The sequence below is a fragment of the Parasteatoda tepidariorum genome, chromosome 8 (assembly GCF_982258835.1).
Source record: "Parasteatoda tepidariorum strain Cologne lab strain chromosome 8, Ptep-v5.0, whole genome shotgun sequence".
NCBI classification, from domain to species: domain Eukaryota; kingdom Metazoa; phylum Arthropoda; class Arachnida; order Araneae; family Theridiidae; genus Parasteatoda; species Parasteatoda tepidariorum.
Window position 1 is genome coordinate 96,983,621 of NC_141762.1, and position 6,334 is coordinate 96,989,954.

Genomic DNA, 6,334 nt, shown 5'->3' on the forward strand with positions numbered 1-6,334 from the left:
TTATTGGCTGAAACATCACGTGGTAGGATCCAGTTTTTCCTCATTCATTTCCAGATTGTTTTGGTTGTCATCAGCATAAAACTAATGAAAGTCTTAAAGGTATTGTTCATCTATAAAGATTTTTGTATCCCTAATTTAAAATGAAAGCTCTATTATTTTAGTAGTGGTCTTGTTTAGTCTTGACTAAGAAAAATAATCTAAATAAAAATATATATTTTTAAAAACCACGTTTTCTGTAGTGAAGAATAATAATTGAAAAGTAATAATTTTTGAAAAATATAAAATAAAAATTTAAAATTAAAAAAATTATAATTTAAAACAAAAAAAATTCAAAATAAAGAGTGGAGATATAAGTGAAGAATAATAATTAAAAAAAATTGAAAAACGAAAAACGTGGGGTGCATGAAATACATAACAGTACATATACACATACATATACACATTTTCTTACTCATACACATGCACAGCCACATATACATCCACATACATATGCATATACACAAACATATTCCGCATCCACATTCAGATACAATTGCAATTACAGATATACATGCTAATATTCTCAAGAGCACACATACACACACTAATATAACATTACTGTTATGTATTTCATGCGCCCCACGTTTTTCGTTTTTCAATTTTTTTTAATTATTATTCTCCACTACAAAAACGTGGTTTTTAAAAATATTATTTTTTATTTTGAATTTTTTATTCTTTGTGAATAGGATATCCCCTGAGCCATCGGGGCTCAATGTTCGGAGTATTGGTTAAATGCATGGCACTTGACCTTAAAAAGACATTGATGAAGGGCATACCGGACAGTGGCACTTAACTAGACCTAGTATATATTTCGGACATTTACCAGAGCGACTACGTGATTGTCAACAACCACCAATTTCGGTCATGCACTATATGTCATTAAACATCGATACGTCATTAAAAAATAGACTAGGAGGGGACAATGCACACTATTAACCCTTTCAGAAAGAGAAAGAAAAGCTTCCCCAAGCCCGCACTCTCAGAGTTTATGCGTGTTAAAGAAAACGTATACGTACCAATGCAAGATGTAATACGAAAGTGCCATAGTGACATTACATCCGTGTGGTCTTGGGTCACTAGAGTCAGAAAGACTTGTTTCATGTACGGTCCCTGATCAAATTATTAGACGCACTCTAAGATTCTATGCAAAATCTTAATTATCAGGTGATACTAATACAACATTATTGTTTTTATGTGACTGAAACCGGTTTGCACTTGTTTTCGTTCGTGTATCAATGGGTTAAATTAGACGATATATAATATAAATTCGACCATTGGATAAATGAGACGATATATTATATAAGTATAGAATATTTATTACATCAGGTATTATATTAGTATATTATAATAATTAGACCAAATTACTAGACGAATATAAAATTCTATGTAAATCTTAATTATCAGGTCATACTTATACAGCTTTATTGTTTTTACTGGGATGAAATCGCTTTGCACATGCTTACGTTAATGTATCAATTGGTTAACATTGTAATGCAATGCTTTAAAAATAAATACTAACTAGGAGGCTTCGCCCCCTGCTCGCTGGTGCTCACCAACCCCCGGAACTGCCTTCGCAATTCATTTCGGATAGCTTCGGAATACGATGCTCGCTTTGCTCGCTCATTGGATACGTTCTTAACGTCTAGCTTTTGTATACTTTTTTGAATACTGAAGTTCCGAAAACTTTTCACTGTAGAAAATTCTAAACCTGTGCATTTCAATATTAATTTGAAATTGCAAACAGTTCGCATATTTTTCTTAATCACACTATTCTAAATTTCAGTTGTTGAGAAAAGTAATTGTTGTAAGTTTTGTTTTAAAGTCTTTCCCACCAGAGGGCTTAAACCATGTGTTGTAAAACAATATGAAATAGTACTGAACGCCGGATGTAAAGCATCGGCTTCGATGAAGATAATTTTGTGAGAATTTTTTTGATAATTCGGTGAGAATTCACCCGATTAGACATATGATGCTCACTACGTGCTCTTGCGCGCCGAAGCCTATCAATTAAAAATGAAAACTGTTGCCAACGCGAGAAAAGAAATATCATCGGTTTTATTGATACATACGTATTAGCGTTTTATATAGAAGATAGGAAGAATATAAAAAATCTCCTGTATAAGAACTCATTGCTTGTATGTTTAAATATAAAATTATTGCATGTAAACTCGTGCATAACATGTCATTATTAAAACACTACATTGCGTCTAATAATTTGGTCTAATTATTATAATATAATACTAATATAATACCTGATATAATAAATATTCTATATTTATATAATATATCGTGTAATTTATCCTATCGTCAAATTTATATTACATATCGTCTAATTGAATCAATTGATACACTAACATAAACAAACAAGTGCAAACCTGTTTCAGTAGCGTAAAAACACTAAAGCTGTATAGTAAGTATCACCTGATAACTAATATTTAGCATAGAATCTTATAGTGCGTATAATAATTTGGCCAGGGACTGTATGATACCTTGAACCGCGAAGAGAGAAACAAACGATCACTTAAATCAGGGCTCGAAAAACAGCCCGTCCGCCCGTCCTCGACGGTCAAAAATTCTCCGCGGACAACGAATTTCTCGAATCCGACGTCCGCGCGGACGGCCATTTTCCCGTTAATGTTTGTGATACATTTTCAATTTTGGTTATCTTACAAAGAGTCTTGTAAGTTACAAGGCTGAAAAAATGACCCACAATACAGCAACATACTGCGCATATATTGATGTTTTCTCTTTCTGGGAGTACTGCAGCTGTTGGAAGGTGCTTTGCAGCAAACTTACAAAAAAACACAATACGTACTGGTCTTAAACAAGAAGCTTTAAAAGCAATTATGAACATCTACCTAAATGGAAAACCCCTTTCAGATTTCTGTTCAGAAACCTCTGTAAATCATTGGCTTGATTGTGGAACTGGTAAACGTCATATTTGATTCATTTGAAAAACGCAGTACCCTCGGATAACTTGACATTCTAGATAACTTGACCCTTGTCATTTAAATTATTTCATAAAAGAAATACTAGGTTACTATTAGTAACCTAGTATTTCTTTTATTACCGTATAATGTAATCCTAGTAACAACTAATTCATTGTGCAATTTACATTAATGTTTGTAATAAATAGGAGAAAATTATATTTTTATTTAAAAGCGACGGGTTAGTTTCAACGGAAGACGGGTGCATTGTTGGACAAGCCGTCCTCGGGGACGGGTAAAATTTCTGAGTTTTTTCGAGCCCTGACTTAAATCCAATATTTTTTTTTATCCAATATTTTTTTTTCCGCTCCTGTAACCAGTATTTCACAACTTCGGGCATTGATAAAGGATAAGCAAAAGGGATAAGAGTAACTGTAGAAGGATTATTTTGTTTGTTAACTTCATCTTCAAACCAAATTTCCTTTAAACCTGTCGAATGAAGTAATTCCAGATATGTATATGAATGAAATCAGAAAATTCACTCTTGAGTTCTTTTCGTTCTGTTTACAAATTAAATTTAAATGAATTAAATTTTATCTTAGAACGAAAGTATTCAAGTAATTATTGTATTCAAGAATTTATTTTAAAAGGTACATCAAATATTTTTTAATTTCAATGATGCTGTTTTTGGTAATTTTTTTTTCTGATTAGGATTTCTATAGTGCCAGTTTAGTTTTTAATTATCTCAATATAATGATAAATTGCTCAATATCGTTAAAACGCACAGTGGGCCAGCATCCAAGGTTTCGTGGCCAAAATCAGTATTTCGATAAAAATTTGTTTTAAAATTTGGAGGGTTTTATGTGCAGGTAAATTGAATTCCTAGTTGAATTTTGAAATACACTAAAAATACCCAAAAATGCAAAATGGCGGCTGAAATATAGCGAGCAAAAATAAAAAAAATAATATAGTACGCCTAAATAATTAAATATAGCAATTAATATATAATAATTTTCGTAATTTTATATTAAAAATGAAAAACAATTTATATTTCCGAAGTACTGTTACAAAACAACGCGAATTAATTACAAAATAACGCGAAAGCATGAAAAAAAACATAATTTTTGTTTTTCGGTATATTTAGTTCACTTTTGCAATACGGGCAAAATGGGGCAGATTTTTTCGAAAGAAGAAACATCAAAGAAGACAACAGCAAAAAAATTTAGCTAATTACCTCGTGGAACTTATTGAAACTAAGTTTCGAAAGTCATTCAAACATTGTAAAATGTCAAATGATAAGATATAAACTATCAGTTTGTCAAGAGTATTAACTAATCCAACAAATTGAAAAATTGTACTAAAATTTCAGACTAATTACTCTGATTAAAATGTAACAGTAAGGTGAAATTCCTATATATATTTCTGAAATAAAAATTTAAAAGTTACATTAAAAAAAATTTAACATGTTTTTTATTACATTGTACTCACGTCGGTCCAAAAAGTAAATTATAATGTGTGGAATGATTATGAATACTTAATTTGGGCTATATTAAAACTGCCAACACGTATTTTAGTTGAAAATTTAATTTTTGACTTTTGGTCAAAGATCATGGTCATCTCTGGCCCACAGTGAAACGGATTAATCTCTTCTTAAATATGCTTCACTTACAATTTTATTGCCTTCAATTTTTGAAGAAAGAATTCAAATTTTACTATATTGAAATTTTTGTAAATAGGCTTTAATTATTTTTTTAAACAAAAAAAAGCAAAACAAGATAAATAGACCACTTGTTAATAAAACGAAATACTCCTTTTTCATAGTTCTTTTTCTTAATTATTCTAACCTTAATTTCTAAATACTCAACATTACTAACGCCATTTCCTTTTGATGCGCAAAAGTGAAAGACATAGGGCAGCTGATTTAATAAATTGTAACTAAAATAATAAAAAAAATTTATATTTATAATAATTTTTCGTCCCCGTGCCGGTGGCATTACCTTTATGTATATATATGTTAAAAATATAGAAAAAACATGGAAAATGATGTAATAAAGATTATGAAAAGGGAAGAAGAAGAACAATTAAAATAATATATTTATAAAAATATTTTTAAAAAGTTTTATTTATTTAAAAAATATTAAAAATCCGAAAAACAAAATAATGAAAAGATATAATTTCTTCATCAGCTCACACGATTATATCCGCAAAAGGGAGTGCTTTCTAATTATTGTATTAATATAAAACAAAATATATCAACACAATAGTGTGGGGAGCACTAAAAAAAAATTGAAACGAGAATAGTCATATTATAGTCATAGTATAATCATCATTATAGTTAAAAATATATATAAAATAAAACATATCATGTGATCAGAATGAAATAAGATAGACATAGCAATCAAAAATAAACACTCAAAAAGTATTTAAAGGTGATATCTCAGTATCGTGATCTGCCGCTCCAACTACAATCGCCAAGGTACCAAATAGATTAATGCCCGTAAGTCGCCAAGAGTTGGTGATTATTCTGCCGCTGATCACGATACGAAAATCTATTGATGATACCACTATTGTCAAATTTTGAAAATAAATCAATATTCTTTAATCATCAATCTCAATACCTTCAAGAAAACAAAATTAAAACTCACCCCTTTTAAATGTCGCATATTTTCTCTTCAAACAATTATCAAGCGTCATCAAACAATTATTGACTCAGAATAAAACGAACGTAAGTTGAGTAATCTCATATTTCTTAATTTAACGAAATCACATATTTCTTAAAATCACAGGCTTGAAACACTCAACCACTAGATCGAAACTTTTCAATTCAAACGCAACGCTCATCAAAGATGATCGTTTTTCGCTTTTCGTGATATCTTCGTCACTTCTATTTTTATATGAGATTTTCCATTAAAACGAACAAAAGAGTACCACCATTTTTGCATAGTATATCGTGTGGTTCACGCTTTTCCCCGAATCTTAATCCAAACTCAGCAATGAAATAAAAACATTTAAATGCAGATACAAATCTTTTATAGAGCCGAGGCATTCAACATATATAACGCACTTAAAAAAAAAATGAAAGAATATCTTTCTTGTAAAATTTCTTTTACAAAGGACTGTACGTTCAATTATGAGACAATTCGATTCAATTATTAATCGCTTCACTCAGTCAATTGTTGCCAAACGAAAAAAAAGAAAGAAAGAAAAATGCTGACGCTAGAAGAACTGCTCTTCGTCTATTTTTTAAAAATCGTTTGCTTTTCTCCTGTGAAATATCAATTAAATGTTTCTTTTTTTAATAATTTTCTTTTATCGTATTGACAATCTTGCGATTCTCATATATATAAGTTGTAAACTTAAATTTGAAA